Source organism: Xyrauchen texanus, chromosome 13 (genome assembly GCF_025860055.1).
Source record: "Xyrauchen texanus isolate HMW12.3.18 chromosome 13, RBS_HiC_50CHRs, whole genome shotgun sequence".
In the NCBI taxonomy this organism is placed as follows: Eukaryota; Metazoa; Chordata; class Actinopteri; order Cypriniformes; family Catostomidae; genus Xyrauchen; species Xyrauchen texanus.
In genome coordinates, this window is record NC_068288.1 from 23185099 (window position 1) to 23203498 (window position 18400).

General features: G+C 44.6%; 1 protein-coding gene across 4 annotated transcripts in view; it reads right to left on the reverse strand.

Moving 5' to 3' along the window:
• LOC127654057 (ecotropic viral integration site 5 protein homolog) overlaps window positions 1-9486 on the reverse strand; it is a 72801-nt gene extending 63315 nt beyond the window's left edge. For 3 of the 4 annotated variants that reach the window (XM_052141012.1, XM_052141011.1, XM_052141006.1), the window contains exon 1: window positions 8388-8630. The gene's annotated coding sequence lies outside the window, so the exon portion shown is untranslated. Of the gene's footprint in view, window positions 1-8387; window positions 8631-9408 lie in introns of those variants that run through there. The other variant, XM_052141009.1, reaches the window with a different exon arrangement.
• Between the last annotated feature and the right edge of the window lie 8914 nt (window positions 9487-18400).

The following is an 18400-nucleotide window of genomic DNA, read 5'->3' on the forward strand; positions in this document are numbered from 1 at the left end:
GCTGATAGCATCCATGCCACGCCGCACTGAGGCAGTAATTAATGCAAAAGGGGCCCAAACCAAGTACTGAGTACATATGCATGATTATACTTTTCAGAGGGCCGACATTTCTGTATTTAAAATCCTTTTTTTTTTTTATTGATTTCATGTAATATTCTAATTTTCTGAGATTCTGAATTTGGGGTTTTCATAAGCTGTAAGCCATAATCATAAAAATTATATCAAATAAAGGCTTGAAATATCTTACTTTGCTTGTAATGAGTCTATATAATATATTAGTTTCACCTTTTAAGTTGAATTACTGAAATTAATGAACTTTTGCACGATATTCTAATTTTTCGAGTTTCACCTGTGTATATATATATATATATATATATATATATATATATATATATATATATCGGGGCTGAGAGACGAGCGTCTCCGTGTTAGAGTGTGTATCATCCGGCGGAACTTTAGATCTCTCCCGGTCTCGACTCCCGCTAAGATTGGGTCTCTTACGTGACTGGTTGAAGCAGCTCTGACCGCTGAGCTTATTTACATGTCACGCTCCCATATTATATTAACTTTAATTATTGATGAAATAAAGACATATCGCCAAGCTGTGATATGTGTTTCTGTGTTATTTTTTCTGGACACCAGTTCAGTGTCAGTCTGCTCGGCATCCATCCTCACCTGATTTCCACACTGCACACTGGAAACTCACATGACATGACCAAATGTCCCACTCCCTAAACTGAGACTGACTGGTCATCTTTTTATTAGCGGTGTAGAAAATGGGCAAACAGAGAGAGAATGGGCTGTCACGTCCACACATGACCTTATTTATTTAATAAAATCACAGCATTTGCTGTCATATAATCGCACAGGCGGACATTGCAATTGTGATATGATTAATCGTGCAGCACTACTGAAAATGCAGAAATCGTGAAAAGGTGTATTTTCGGCTGCTTCCATCCTAAAAACCCTGTTCCACACCCAAACCACCTTGATAGCAGGCCTGCTGGCTTGAATTTGTACATTCGGAAGTAGGAATAATAGCAAATTCACTGATAAAGGAATGTTTCTATCTCATGCATTTTTATTCATATTTTTATTGCATATTTTATTGAATATAATTTATTCATATTTTTTAATGCAGCCATTTTTCAGAGGTGTCTTTGGATGTACTGCACAACTAAGTGTTTTTAATTTTGAAAGTATTTCTTGCTTGTTTCTCATTCATCTCCACTGAACTTGCACAATGTCTCCAGTCTCTTCGTAAGCAAAGACCGCCATATGCTGTGTGCATCTGTGGGCCTCTTATGTAATGTTGTCAGTTAAATCATCGATTGGTTCTAAAGTAAGTAGAACAGCGGGCCGGTATTGAGATAGTTTCACAGTTTCGCTGGCTCTGACAGAACCAGCATGGTGGAAAGGGGTATTATGTTTGGCTGTAAACTATATAGTTTGTTCGTGCCCAATTCCTGTTTCAGCAGGAAATAAATCAAAACACCAAATAGAGCGGAGTTCATAAAGGAAATGTACATTAGTCCACTGTACAAAGGGGCCTCAGTTTGTTCCTGGCTGGCAGCAGATGCACTAACCCCACCACCACCACCCTCATACTAACCATATGGAGCCTAGAAGGCTGAGGAGCCTGCCAGGAACAGCATTTGGCACCTTTCTATCATCGCAGCAACTTTAAAGGTGCACTCAGTACATTTTTTCTTTGTGTCATCTTGGACTTACACTGACACCTAGCGGCTTGGAAGCAGCATCATTTAAAATCAATAGTTTTCAGTTTCAGATGCCATTGTAGAAATGTAATATTCACAGTCAGCCATGATTACTTTAATCAATGAGTGAAAGTGACAAATAACCAGACGGTTACTCCAGCTGGTCATGTGATTCTAACATGGCAGCCCCCATGTGCAGACCCTCTCTATGTACTGTAGAGCTTTCATAGCTTTTATGTGGACACTGATATGACTGGAGTCTTCATTTTAATGTGAGTGGTCATGATTTCCTACATATATTACAAAATTACAATTCATGTCTTTAGGAGTAAAACCTTTTTAATGAGGAAATAATTACAGAGTGCACCTTTAATGATAAACAGCAGATAAACACATTTTATTCATTGTCTATGGAGTTCCCATGCTACAGAAACCACTGATATAAAATCACGCTTTAGGGACTTATTGTAATGAAATGTTTAAGGTCTTCAGAAACCATACTAACTTTAAAAAATGTCTATGTATGAGCCTGCAGCAGGAGTCCTGTCTCACAGGTTGTTTCTTATCCAATCTACTTCTGCAATGGCATGAATAAATCAAGGCTTCAGTTCTAGTTTTCCTCATTGTTTGTCTAACCGTGCGTTCAAACCAGAGGCGTCGAGAGCGTCAAATCGACCGGAAGTCATTCATTTTCAATGACAGCCAGCGTCTCTCAGCGGCGAGAAGCGGCGCGGAGAGTCTTGGGCGGTGTGGGCGCCAGATGAAAGTTCAAGTGCAGTCAACATTATGGTAATGAGCTGTGACGCGGTTCAGCGGCAGCCTATTGGAATATAGAAGTGCTCCGCTCTAGCGAAGTCTAGAGCACACAACAGTGTAAACTTTGGTTCCCACCAAACATTAGTTCCAAAGATAAAATGGAGGAGAAACTAATTATTGCCGTGGCGGGTTTCCCAGTAATATATGATCTGTCCCTGTTTGCTTACAGGGATATAAAACAACCAAGACCACAGTTATTATTACAAATGTATTTTATTTTGATAACAAACAACTATAATTTTAATTACTTTCTACCATCGATCGATTTCTTATTTTCCAATTTTAAAGAGGATATACGCTACTTGTGATAGGTCGGCAAAAAGTAAATGGTCGACATGTCTGGATGTTTAAATTGCGGCCCCTTTAAATATAGTTCACAAAACAAAGCATTCTGAACAAACGTTGCCCCCTATTTCAACTACGTCAGAGCGTCCACGAGCGTCCTCGAGCATTGAAGGCAGGCCAGCCAGAGCGAATTTTGACGCTCTCGCCGCTTCTGGTGTGAACGCACGGTAAGAGGCTAACAGTGTCAGTGACACAAGACTCTTCTGAATACTGAATGAAGTGAATATGACATGGCATAACACAATAAAAATCACTGTTTTAGACCAACCAATATGCTTTTTTTGTGAGAAAGACAGGAACAAAACCAACAGACCAAACCAATCAGGGACCTAGTACACCTTGTGTACCAAGCAGTTTTATTTTTGTTGCATTATATCTTTCAGTAACTTTGCCACTTTGATGTGAGGGAAGCTACAAATGTTGCAACTTCATGCAGTCTGAGATGGCAAGACTGCTCTGCAGTAAAGGAAGTACAATGAGGTCTGCTTATGCCAAGTGGACACTATACGACTCAAGCTTGTCTCCTTTGATGCTTTGAGTCATCGACTGGTCTGCAAAGAGGAGTCTTCGATCTCACAACAAACAGTTTTATTGTGTACACACTCCAACGACATGCTAGTCCCAGATGCTACGACAGTTTTCAAAACAGCTTGAAATATAGATGTCTTGTCAGGTTTGAGCTAGGGCTGCAACAACTAATTGATCAAATTAGTTTAGGACACAGATGTGCGTGGAGTGATTGAAGCTGCGCTCTGCTCTATCCTTGCGAGCACAGGTGTCAACAGGGCTGCAAGCTCTGGTGACAGGATAGTGTGGATCTGCTCACATACGTGATTATATCAGGTTTCCCTCAATATGGTGGTGCATGCGACACATTCGAATTCTGCATGAGAATTTTTGCTTTTAAAGTACTTTGGAGTAATTCAACCATGTCAAATTCTACACACCCGGTCCCTTATCAGGCTAATCAAGCCTCCGAGAGGGATAAAGGCCAACTGCGGAGGATGGTGCGGGAGAGAGAGATCGTTTACGGACATGTCCGTCATGTGTGTGTGTTTGTCTTTGGTTTAAGTTAATCATTAAAATATTATTTATGTCGTCAAGCCGGTTCTCGCCTCTTCCATTGAACTGTGTTACACAAATCTTTTTTATTTATTTTTTTAAGAGTTATTTCCTAATTGGTTATGCCTCAAAAGTATAGAAAATGGCTATTATTCCCCAAAAACATTGCGTTTGTGACCAGAACAGAAATATTTTGAAATGTACCTATTTTCCTGAACATTCCAGATAGATTCAGTGATGAGTAAACTTGGAGTAATTTCTAAAACTTTAATGATCTTGTATTTTCTAAAACTACAAGGCATATTTCGGCATGCCTGTCTGGGATCAAGAAAAATCCTGGGCACCTCATTTCACCTGCGAGCACTGCTAAAAAAACTAAGGTCTATAAGGTCTATAAGATGGACAATTGTTGCTCGGAATTTTATGTTTAAAATTAGTACATTTTTTAAATTGTTAAAGTTTTTCATTTTAAAATGTTTTTGGGAAAGCAGAAGGCGCACTACCGCCTCGGTAGTATATACATAATACTACAATCACAAGGCTGAAAACTACGTGGAGCTGGTTGAGATTTCAAAATATCACTGTCCTGGTCCCAAAAGCAAAGTTTGTGGCGGATAATAGCCATTTTCTATACTTCTGAGGCATAAGCAATTAGGAAATAACACTTACTACCCAGGAACAAAAATTGTGTAACGGTGTTATCAAAATAATCATTAGTTGTGACGAGAAGCACTTTTCCCACTACATTTAAGCAGGCTCAAGTAACCCCACTGCTGAAAAAAACCTGCACTTAACCCCATACAGATAGAACACTACAGACCAGTCTCTCTCATCCCATTCATGGCAAAAACACTTGAAAGGGCAGTTTTCAATTAGATCTCTGCCTATCTCTCACAAAACAAGCTGCTGGATGACAATCAGTCAGGCTTCAAAAGTGGACACTCCACTGAGACTGCCCCGCTGTCTGTCACTGAGTCGCTGAGACAGGCGAAAGCTGAATCCAGATCATCCGTTCTGATTCTGCTGGACCTTTCTGCTGCCTTTGACACAGTCAACCATCAGATCCTACTCTCCACCCTCTCTAAACTGGGCATCGCTGGAACTGTGCTTGTCTGGTTCAACTCCTATCTCTCAGAAAGGTCCTTTGAGGTAGCCTGGAGAGGGGAGGTATCCAAGCCACATCAGTTACTTACTGGGGTACTTCAGGGATCAGTGCTTCTCTTTTCCATATAAACAACATCACTGGGACCCATCATCCAGTCACATGGTTTCTCTTACCACTGCTACGCTGATGACACGCAACTCTACTTGTCTTTCCAGCCCAACGACACCACAGTGACCACTCAAATCGCTGCCCGTCTGGCAGACATCTCAGCCTGGATGAAGGAACACCACCTGCAACTCAACCCAGCCAAGACCGAACTCCTTGTCTTTCCAGCCAACCCTGCTGTTGAACACAACATCACCGTGCAGCTGGGTCCAACTACAGTTTCGCCTTCCAAAACGGTCAGAAATCTAGGGGTAACCATTGATGATGAGCTAAATTTCACAGACCACATCTCAAAGACTGCAAGATCATGTAGATTTACACTCTACAATATCAGGAAGATAAAACCCTTCCTCTCTGTACATGCCACACAACTGCTCGTTCAGTCACTTGTCATAACTAGACTGGACTACTGTAACACTCTCATTGCAGGCCTTCCTGCATGTGATATTAGACCTCTCCAAATGATACAGAATTCAGCAGCATGTCTGGTCTTTAATGAACCTAAGAGAGCATATGTTACACCACTCTTTGTCTCTCTCCACTGGTTGCCGGTTCATGCACATACTAAATTCAAGGCCCTGATGCTGGCATACAAAACAGTCACTGGGTCTGCTCCAGCATACCTAAAAACATTTATGCAGAGCTACGTTCCCACCAGAAGCCTGTTTAGCTGGAGTGAGGAGGTAAGAAAAAAAGGACCCAGAAAGAAAGTGAGATAGAAACAAGTTCAGACCAAGCCAAATGTTCAGAGGCCACTTAGAGCAGAACTAAAATGAGTATTCCTGTAGGTGATCTCCTTCTTTTTAAGGCAACAAATTATATTAAGCGAAACGGAGCAGTGTGTCATCAACATGGCTGGGTCGTTCAAAAAAATGCAATGCAAGATCCTAGTCTCTGCTGCTTTAAAGTTAAAATTGCACACACAAAAAAAAGAACTACAAAAGCAACCCCTTTTACAGATAAAAAGTGTTCCAAGGCAAGTACAGGCAAGTCATTTTTAATCCAATCTACCACTAAGACATCTGGCCCCAATATCACACCCTTGCATCAGAGAATAACACGGCAGAATCATAACATCAACATTAACTATTAGCATTCCAAGCATAACACACACAGGCTCTATGCTAGAAATTACACTTTTTAATGTGTCAGAAGCATGATGTTCACATAAAACATTACCAGCTTGACAAATCAAGGAAATCTTATCATCTGACTGACACACGTACCTCAGGTCATACTATAGCCCACATCTGGAATGTGCATTTTCCAGTATTATACTAAAACAAAACGCTGTGGCTTGGTGCACCCTGCACAGTGAGAAGTATGTGTTCGCAACTAAAGTAGATTAGCAGCAATCAGAGGGGATCAGCTGTAATCCCTGCAAAGCCAATGGTTCACGTTTCACTTGTGGTTCTATCGACCTTGATAGGGTCAAAGAATTAAGGTGAGAAGTAAGAATCTGAACTGGAGGAAGTTGCTTTTTGAGGACAGCTGGACAAGTAATCCTTTGCTACACTAAAAGGTTTTTGAAAACATAAATGCCAAGGATATCATGCTAAATGGAGGGGGGAAAAAATATCAAAGTAATTGGTAGTAGGGGCCCTGGGTAGCTCAGCCAGTAAAGATGCTGACAACCACACCTGGAGTTGCAAGTTCGAATCCAGGGTAAACTGAGTGACTCCAGTCAAGCTTCCTAAGCAAACAATTGGCCCAGTTGCTAGGGTGGGTAGAGTTATGTTGGGTTAACCTCCTCATGGTCACCATAATGTGGTTGCTCTCCGTGGGGTGCATGGTGTGTTGTGCTGTGCATGGATGCCGTGGAGAATATTGTGGAGCCTCCACACGCGTTAGGTCTCCATGGTAATTCGCTCAACAAGCCACGTGATAAGATGTGTGGATTGACTGTCTCAGCGCAGAGGCAACTAAGATTCATCATCCGCCACCCGAGTCACTACGCCACCACGAGGACTTGGGTATTGGGAATTGGGCATTCCAAATTGGGGAGAAAATAAAAAATAAATAATACTAAAAAAGTAATTGGTAGTGTTCCTAAAAAGCCAATGATTAACTAACCACTTATCATTAATTAATTAATTAATGAGTCTATGGTGATGATCAACCACATGACAAATGAGATCATAATAGTATATGTCATCTAACATATCGAAAACATAAAAATCCAAAAAGTCTGAGGCAGCTCTACGACACTTTTGGTTGTAGAGTTGGTTTCAGAAATCCTCCAAAAACCTAGAAAATACACTTGTAAAGGCTTAATTTAAATTTCCAGCAAAATGGCACAGTAGTCAGGGAGTGGTTTTAATTCAGGCTCGCTGCAAGACTCGAGCAAAAAAGATATCAACACTTTAGAGTGGAGGCATACAATAAAAAAAACACTCCTACTACTATAACATTGCAATTAAGTTAATCCGGATTTATTGATGCTTGCTCTGTGAAATAATATAAAACGCAATGGATGCATGTGTCTGTTTCTGTTCAATGCGACCACTCTTCTCTTGTTTCCTCTGATTAATGGGAAGTTATACCACCCAAGACATCTTAACGTGGCACTGTGATGACAATGTTGTGATCACATGTACGTGAATTAACCTCTAATAACCTGGGACTTAAATAAGTACACGTGTGGACCAATTTGTCAAACCGCAAACAAATAACATTAAAAAGAACGAATCAAGTCATCCACTGTTTTATAAATACAAGCTAATCAATCCACTGAGCAGCTCACTAGATCAGTCGTGCATTATGTAGGCTACGCATGATTGAGCAAATCGCATAAAAAACAATTAAACATTGCAAACATATGGCAGCTTATATTAGTATGCATAATACAGGCTGGCCAATGTTAAACGGTGTTTCTCAAGGAGATGTCTGAGGCTAAAGGAGTTAGCAGTAGTGGCTAACGGACAGTAGTCACCTCAACATGCAATGCTGGAACTGTTTTAAAAGTCCCCAAACTGACAATTGTTAAACCATATTTTAGTATTTCAGCGTTATTTAGTGGCTGACCAGAAGTGAAATAAAATACAAATTACTAACTATACGGCAACTACCAAAACAATAACAAAAAACAACGGACGTCGGTCGGCACTCAGACTCCTACTGCAACAGGCAGAGAGCTAAACACACTCGATTAAGAAAAAACGTCTCAAACTGTTTACCTTGAAGCCTTTTTCAATCCCAGGGGTTTTAACTAAATATTAACTTTCCATGGAGCGAGGTAAGGTTGCATAATCTTGCACACTGAGGATACACATACACTCAGGGTTCAACCCGACGTCAGCGGTCAGTTTTCACACTGGGTCAGATTTTAACAGTCCATTCCATAGAGGGGTTTCATGTAAGCCTGTGTGTATGCGCAGACAGCAGATTATTTCCTGCAGCTCCTTCAGCAGTCTCTCATGCCGTCGCTATACTGGTGGCGAGAACTGCGCAGTGCGCATGCGTATACGTGCGCTCCCTGCCCTGCATTGATTACTGACTCTCTAGCACCCTCTGCTGTAAACAGTGGGTTACACATAAACATAAGGTCTTGCCAGGCGGACCTAACAAAATTATATAAGGCTCCAAAAGTAAAAAATAATAAAAAGACACATTGTTTTTACAATATATATATATACACACACACATATATATATATACATTTTACAAGAAAAGTTAATTCTCTTAAATGAGTTAATGTACAGTAGTAATTCATAAAAAGATAGGTAGTCTATGAATTTGAGAGAACATTATGGATTAGGATATGGATAGTATATGTCAAATTCATAAAAAGATAGGTAGTCTATGAATTTGAGAGAACATTATGGATTAGGATATGGATAGTATATGTCAAATTCACTGACATAATGCACCCCAATGATTTGTTTTTCACAATACACTGGCATAAGCAAGAGATAGATTATCGCTTCAAGAAGACTTTAAATATATCAGCTACTGTAGTGACAACATAGAACTGAATTCAAAGCAGTTCAACTTTCAGGAAACTTTTCAAAAAGCAATAGGTCAACATCAAAATTTTACAGTTTTGTAATAATGCCCAAAGTGGGTTTTATTAATGCAATCAGACTTTCACTATTGTCATTTACATGCTGCATTGAGATTGTCTCCCTGTTTCCTATTCCAAATAGTTTACTATTGTTTAAAGTAAACTATTCTCGAAAACTGAATAAAACAACTCACCCTCAGGTGGCTAGTCCATTTACAAAATGTAGGTCTCTCTCAGATTTTCATTTGAAGTTACAGATGGTGGTGTCAGAAGACATCGTACAGGAAACTAACTTTTCTGGTTTACCTGGCTATGCTGACGTGAATCTCATTTCTTTCTGATGTAGGACACACCTTTCTTTTTCCAACAATGAATCAATGACACAGCAGTCATGACAATAAGAGGCGCTTTATGTGGAACCCACACAAAGACACAAAGTGAACTGCTTTCTCCAAGTAATGTCATTTATTTCTTCCTTTTTTAGGTTGTCTTTAATGGTTCAATATTTCAGTTGTCAAAACAACTGTTTTGTTTAAATGGTCTAAAAGAAAACAGATGAGAAATATCTTGCAAATATCTGACAAAATTATAAAATAATAATTGCTCCTGATCTCATGGTCAAAAAGCACTTTAAATGTTGAATGCTTAATTCAAATTCAAGATAAATGCTAATAAAGAACTGCACGCATCATAAGGAAGAGGGTTCGTTTAAGTGATAACAGTGAGACAAATCAGTAAGTTGTTTTATTCTACATGGAGAGGGTCACCTCATGTGGGCTGCCATATGATCACATGACCAGCTGAATACTACTCGTTTAATTTTAGCAACCCTCCTGATATTGAACACTTTCACACGTGGATTAAGTTAATAATGACTGACTGTGACCAGTGATTTTCTACAATGGCATCTTTAACTGAAAACAGCTGCCTTTGAATGATGCTGCATCCATTCCCCTAGGACACCAGTGTAAGTCCAAGGACACCTCCTGTAGCCTACCTCATCCAATTTTTGGAGTTATGGCCAAATGTGTAGGTTTATGTAGGGATGATGTGATGTCCCTTCCAAATTCGAATATGTTACAGTAAGTTTATAGTAAGAAATGTATCAAGAAAACAAAACAACATTAACGTGTAATTAAAATCAACATAATTTGAATGAATGTCTGAAAGGAAAACCATATTTTATGTCATCTGCACCAGTTTGTTAAAACATAGACATAACAATATAATAACCTCAGTCCAAAAGGATTTAGAGTAGGAACAACGATACAAATGCAAAACTGTTTCTTTTTCAGCATTACAAAAGGAGCACAATGGAGATTCATTCTCTAAGTATCTGCTTATACGCAAATTGCAAGGGTAATAACTAGACATTTGGAAATTAAGTTCGCCTATTTTAATTGGGATAAGAAGTTTGTGAGGAGAAATCCATACATTACTCATATTAGAGTTTAGGTAAAGAACACTCCATTTAGAGCACACTCTAGAGGAGCTTGTGTAACTTTACAGAAGAGCTTTCTCTCTTTCATAGTCTTTGTCATAAGGATAGAAAACCCTAAATATTTGACGTTGTGGGGACACAGCTTATAAATCATACTAAATTTAGTTTTTTTGAAAATGTAAAAATGCAAGTTTTCTGTGAGGGTTAGGTTTAGGGGTAGGGTTAGGGGATATAATATAAAGTTTGTATATAAAAACGACTCGGTTACTAACGTAACCTCGGTTCCCTGAGAGGAGGGAACGAGTATTGCGTAAGTAGCTTACGCTATGGGAAAACTCCGTTTCTCGAGAAATATTGAAGTCTTTATGTAAAACGCATTGCAGCTGCACAGCAGACAGCGATGAGCGAGGCAGCTCGGTCATTGGCTGTGCCGCGGCAACTGCTCGAACCAATGACGGGGCGACTCTGAACGCGCGACCAATGGGCGCGCGCCTCGCGTTCGCGCGCTCAGAGCCTGCCGAAATTAGCATAGGCAGGCTATATAATGGGCACCCCGTCAAGGGAGTTCCTTTAGATTCAATCGACTGAAGCGAACTGACCAAGCATAAGCATGGCAGCTTACGCAATACTCGTTCCCTCCTCCCAGGGAACTGAGGTTACGTTAGTAACCGAGTCGTTCCCTATCGAGAGGTCTCTCCTATTGCGTAAGTAGCTTACGCTATGGGAACACCATGTAAAACGCCGTGCGTGCTGACTTCGCTCTATAAAACCAGAGGCAGGTGCCTGAGCTTTAAAGCAAAGTGATTATTCCCGAGCCGCCAACGGCGAGCTATATACTAGGGATATTACAGAGCGTCCTTGCCAAGGCGGGCTCTTTGTACAAACACAAGCACACATCTTATGTACTGAGCTTTTTATGTACTGGTACGCATAATAAATCCTCTAAGTCAGTCAGAGACGGACCTTATAAGGGAGGAGGTGATGTCCAGCATACACACACTCTATTCCATTCTATAGTCAGGCTGATAGAATGTTGGAATGCAATGAGGGGACCTGTAGGTTATAAAACCTGATAAATGTCGAAGGCGAGGCCCAGCCTGCCGCCGCACAAATATCTTCAATGGGTATCCCACTCGACCATGCCCACGAGGAGGCCATGCTCCTCGTAGAGTGAGCTCTGATGCCTAAGGGGCATTGAAGGCCCTTGGCTTCATAAGCCTGCGCTATAGCATCCACTATCCAGCGCGATATTCTTTGCTTTGAGACAGCGAGACCCTTAGTTCGCCGCCAAAGCATATGAATAATTGTTCCGCCTGTCTGAACAGGGCAGAACGCTCCAAATATACTCTGAGCCCTGACCGGGCAGAGTAAATTTGCGTCGCTTTAGCCTGCTGGGGACGATAGAGCTGCCAGAGATATCACTTGTGCTCTGAAGGGTGTAGAGAGCACTTTAGGAATATACCCGTGCTTTGGCCTAAGGACAACTCTGCAGTCGTTAGATCCAAATTCCAGGCAAGCAGTGCTTGATGACAGCGCGTGCAGGTCGCTCACTATTTTAACTGAAGCGAGCGCCAGCAAGAGCGCGGTTTTGAGCGAGAGCTGCTAAAGGTGCACGGTTCGGAGAGGTTCGAACGGGGCACCCTTGAGTGCATCCAGGACCGTGGCCAGGTCCCAGATCGGCACCGAAGGTGGGCGAGGAGGGTTCATCCTCCTAGCGCCTCTTAGGAAACGAACAATCAGATCGTTTTTCCCTAATGAATGTCCTTTATCAGGATTGTGTGACGCCGCTATGGCAGCCACATAGCCACAGCAGCCACATAGACTTGCAATCCAAGATGGCGGCGCGGTAGCACGCAGCGGCCACTCCGGATCCACAATGGTGCTATTTTTGTTAAAAAAGCCCGACTTTTGCAACACATGGACATCGGAGCAACCAGTGTTCGTGTCTACCATCGCCAGACACTACTCAAATATAAGACTCATGCAAAACCAAGCTGCATGATGACCTGCAGGAGGCGCTACGGCGTACTCGGCTTGCTGCGGAGACCAGGCCTCCAGCCCTCGGCGTCGCCTGATGCCGGTGGCCGGGGAGAGGACGTCGAACGGTGTGCGAGAGCGAAGCCGGAAAGAGGGCGGGGTCCATGCTAGGCTAAAAACAAACCCTAGCCGGCCGGCTCTCCCGTCTATCCTGCTCTCAAATGTTTGCTCCCTGGACAATAAACTGGACTATATCCGACTCCAGCAGGCTACGTAGCGTGAGTTTAGAGACTGCTGCGTCTTTGTTTTCACGGAGACGTGGCTCAGCGACAGAGTTCGGATGCCGCCATTCAGCTAGACGGGCTCGCCTCGCTTCGCGCCGACAGAAATACAGCTCTCTGCGGTAAGACTCGCGGTGGTGGCTTGTGTGTTTACATCAACACGAATGGTGCAAGAACTCTATGCTAGTCTCTAGTTACTGTTCATCGCTGTTGGAGCTTGTGACTGTTAGATGCAGACCTTTTTATCTACCACGGGAATTCACCACTGTTTGCATAACCGAGTTTACATTCCCCAGCGCTAACGCTAAGGAAGCTCTGTGAACTGTATGGGGCTATGAGCTGAACTGCAGAACGCTCACCCCGACGGACTGTTTATTGTCGCCGGAGATTTCAACCATGCAAATCTCAAGACAGTGCTCCCTAAATTCCATCAGTATGTGGACTTTGCAACGAGAGGGGCTAACGCGCTTGATCTTGTTTACACAAACATCCCAGGCGTGCATCGGGCGGAGCCCCGCCCCACCTCGGCTACTCAGACCACATCTCTGTTATGTTAATTCCAGCATACAGACCGCTAGTCAGACGCACAAAACCGCTTCAGAAGCAGGTGAAAACCTGGCCAGCAGGAGCCATCTCTGCTCTTCAGGACTGTTTTGAGTGTACTGACTGGCACATGTTCAGGGAGGCTGCAACATATGGCGATTCTACCAACTTGGAGGAATACACAGCATCAGTGACCAGCTACATCAGCAAGTGCATTGATGATGTCACTTTCTCCAAGACCATCACCACACGCTCCAACCAGAAGCCGTGGATGACTGCGGAGGTGCGCACGCTGCTGAGGTCCCGAGACTCACCTTCAGAGCAGGCGATAAGGCAGCCCTAAGAACAGCTAGGGCCAAACTGTCACGGGCAATCAGAGAGGCAAAGCGCCGACACGCCCAGAGAATCCACAGTCACTTCCAGGACAGCGGTGACACGCGGCGCATGTGGCAGGGCATCCAGGCCATCACCAACTACAGGACAACATCAGTTGCCTGTGACAAAGATGCCTCCCTTCCAGATGCGCTGAACGACTTCTACGCCGGGTTTGAAGTGCAGAACGACGTGATGGCGAGGAAGTCCACCCCTCCTCCCAATCCACCAGGTGCTCTGTCTTACCACGGCAGATGTGAGGAAAACTCTACGTAGAGTCAACCCACGGAAGGCTGCTGGACCAGACAACATTCCTGGCAGAGTGCTCAGAGGATGTGCAGACCAGCTAGCAGATGTTCTTACCGACATCTTCAACATCTCTCTGAGCAGCGCCGTTGTTCCAACGTGCTTCAAGGCCACCACCATCATCCCCATGCCAAAGAAGTCTTCAGTGTCCTGCCTCAACGACTACCGTCCCGTCGCGACTTACACCCATCATCATGAAGTGCTTCGAGAGGCTCGTCATGAGGCAGATTAAGACCCAGCTGCCCCCTCACTAGACCCACTGCAGTTTGCGTGATCGCTCAAACCGCTCAACGGACGATGCCATCACCACAACCCTCCATCTGGCCCTCACCCACCTAGACAATAAGGACTCATACGCTCGAATGCTGTTCATAGATTTCAGCTCAGCATTCAACACAATCATTCCCCAGCACCTGATTGGAAAGCTGAACCTGCTGGGCCTGGACACCTCCCTCTGCAACTGGATCCTGGACTTCCTGACTGGGAGACCTCAGTCAGTCCGGATCGGGAACAGCATCTCCACCACCACCACACTGAGCACTGGGGCCCCCAGGGCTGTGTGCTCAGTCCACTGCTGTTCACTCTGCTGACTCACCGACTGTGCAGCAATGCACAGCTCGAATCACATCATCAAGTTCGCCGATGACACGACCGTGGTGGGTCTCATCAGCAAGAACAACGAGTCAGCATACAGAGAGGATGTGCAGCGGCTGATCTAACTGGTGTAGAGCCAACAACCTGTCCCTGAATGTCGACAAAACAAAAGAGATGGTTGTTGACTTTAGGAGAGCACAAGGTGAACACACTCCACTGAACATCGACGGCTCCTCTGTGGAGATCGCCAAGAGCACCAAATTTCTTGGTGTTCACCTGGCGGAGAACCTCACCTGGTCCCTCAACACCAGCTCTATCACCAAGAAAGCCCAGCAGCGTCTCTACTTTCTTCGAAGGCTGAGGAAAGCACATCTCCCAACCCCCATCCTCACTACATTCTATAGAGGGACTATTGAGAGCATCCTGAGCAGCTGCATCACTGCCTGGTTTGGGACTTGCACCGCTTCGGACCAGCAAAGCCCTGCAGAGGATAGTGAGGACAGCTGAGAAGATCATTGGGGTCTCTCTTCCCTCCATCAAAGACATTTTCAAAAAACACTGTATCCGCAAAAGCAACCAGCATTGTGGATCGACCCCACACACCCCTCACACAAACTCTTTACCCTCCTCCCGCCTGGCAAGAGGTACCGAAGCATTCGGGCCCTCACGGCCAGACTGTGTAACAGCTTCTTCCCCAAGCCATCAGGCTTCTCAATACTCAGAGACTGGTTTGACACACACACGTGTCCTGAGTTGCACTTTAATAACTGTCACTTTATAACTGTCTGCTAACTGTCTGCTACCTCAATAACTGCTATGTGCATAGAACATTATCTCATAGTATGTTATGTTTACATTTTTAGAAACTGTCATCTTTTTGCACTACTGAGTACTGGTCGGCGCTGCACTGTCTATTGTCCTGTTCATTGTCAGTAATTTGTTGTACTGTCCTGTACTTTTTGCACATGTTTGCACGTGCACTTTATATAGATATATATAGGTTTTTTATATAGGTATTTTATTTCGTTGTGTAGTCTCATGTGGTCCTATGTTGGTCCTTTGTTGTTTTTATGTAGCACCATGGTCCTGGAGGAACGTTGTCTCGTTTTGCTGTGTACTGTACTAACTGTATATGGTTGAAACGACAATAAAAACCACTTGACTTGACTTGACTTGAGCGTGGAGGGTGTGCGGCCCGCCTCCAGCAGCTCCTGCAAAAAGGCGAGTACACTTGGTATCTCGCACGTTTTGGGGTTCAAACTCTTGGTATCACACCAGTCACTGAACACTTTCCACTTTCGGGCATACAAGCGCCTCGTAGAGGGCGCTCGCGCCTCAGTAATGGTTCTCAAAACTCCACTGGGGAGGTTCTCGGTAACCCGTTGAGTGGCCATGCATGGAGGGCCCACAGATCGGGGCGGGGATGAAGAATCATCCCGCTGGCCTGTCCGAGGAGGTCTTGCCTCAGCGGAATCGGCCATGGGGCAGATTGCATCATCTGTATCAGTTCTGGAAACCATGTCTGGTTTTTCCAGAGTGGGGCTACCAGGAGCACTGCACATTCCACCTCCCTGATCCGACTGATGACCTGAGGTAGCATCGCGATCGGGGGAAAAGCATACAAGGGGCGGCTCGGCCAAACTTGGGCGAAGCGTCCGTGCTTTTTGAGAAGAAGAGAGGGCAGTGCGCGTTTTCCTTGGAGGCGAAGAGGTCGACCTCTGCCTCGCCAAAGGTTTGCCATAACCACTGAACCGTCAGAGGGTGGAGAGACCATTCTCCTGGGAGAACCTTGTCTCTGGATAGCATGTCCGCTCCTTGGTTCAGGACACCTGGCACGTGCGCTGCCCTTAGCGAGCGCAGGTGGTGTTGTGACCATAGAATGAGCTCCCTGGCCATAGAGTGCAGGGAGCTCGACCTGAGTCCACCTTGGCGATTTATATACAAAACTACCGTCATGATTTATATACAAAAATACCGTCAACTACTGGACCAGGACGTGTTAGTTTTTTAGGTACGGAAGCAGGGCTCTGAGAGCCAAGGCGACCGCTTTCATTTCCAGACAGTTTATGTGTAGGCGCTTTTCCGGGTTTGACCAAAACCCGGAGACAGGCCTGCCCTCGTAAAGGGCCCCCCATCCTATTTTGGAGGCATCTGTCATGATCATTTTTCTCCGCGTACTCACGCCCAGACTCACGACGGTTTGATACCAGTTGATGGCTTTCCAGGGCGTCAGGGCTTTTATACAGCCGTGATTCGCTCTGATCAAAAAGTGGCCCAAGCGCCACGCGTGAGTGGGGACACGGCTCTTGAGCCAGCGCTGGAGAGGACGCATGTGCAACAATCCTAGCTGGAGTACAGCTGATGCCGAGGCCATGAGACCGAGCATTCTTTGAAATCGTTTGACGGGGGCGTGTGCGCCCGCTCTGAACGATGTTGCAAGGCGTCGAATAGAGAGCGCGCGCTCTGATGAGAGGTGCGCTGTCATCTGCACTGAGTCTAGCACTATTCCCAGAAAAGAGATATTCTGGCTGGGGGATAGCACGCTCTTTGCAAAATTGATTCTCAGACCCAGGCATTCTAGATGGCTGATAATCCAAGATCTGTGCGTCATTAACTGGTCCTCTGATTGTGCTATGATTAGCCAATCATCGAGGTAATTCAGTATTCGCACTCCCCGCTGTCTCAGGGGGGAAAGTGCCGCGTCCATACATTTCGTGAATATACGGGGGGCCAATGATATGCCGAATGGTAGTACTGTGTACTGGTATGACTGTCCCTCGAAAGCGAATCTCAGAAAGGGCCTGTGATGAGGCGCTATCGAATGTGAAAGTAAGCGTCTTTCAAATCCACTGATAGAAACCAATCCCCGGGCTGAACTTGCGCAAGGATATGTTTGGTTGTTAACATTCTGAACGAGCTGAATCATTAAAGCTTTATTCAGATGTCTGAGATCCAGGATGGGGCGAAGGCCACCGCCCTTTTCAGGACGAGAAAATAGCGGCTGTAAAAACCCGCCTCGCTCAAAGAGGAAGGAACAGTTTCTATAGCGCCCTTCTCTATCAGTTTGAGCACCTCGGTGCGTAGAACATGTGACACATCTTTTCTCACTTTCGTCTCGACCACCGCTGAAAAGCGGGGTGGTCTGCGAGCGAACTGAAGTGAGTATCTGTGTTTTATTATGTTCAAAACCCATTTCGGCATGTCAGGGATTTTTTCCCAGGCTTCTGCTCGCACAGATATGGGCTGAATGCTGGCTGGGGGCGTGTCGCAGTGACGTATGGGCCCCACCGGCAAATCGCTTTGTGCTAACACAGAGTCTACGGCTCTCAGAGGCGCAGGTGCGCGCTGAGCAGCCGTATTGAGTGCCGAGTGCAGGGGTGCGTGTGAGAGTACAGGCACGTGCGCTATCTCCGAGATGCTCACAGCATGAGTCGGAGAGATGCTTGCAACTGTATGAACAGTGTTTTGGGGTGGGGGTGCATACATCATAATAGGCACGCGCGCCACATTCATGAAGCTTTCCGCATTTAGTGGGGAGTTTCTTTGCTCGCGCATTGCATCTGTGATGCTTGCGGCATGAAATAGAGAGCTGTTTGAAACTGTATGGGTAGCTGTGTGTAGGGGTGCGTGCAGTACAGCAGGCACGCGCGCTACACTTATAGTATTTCCCGT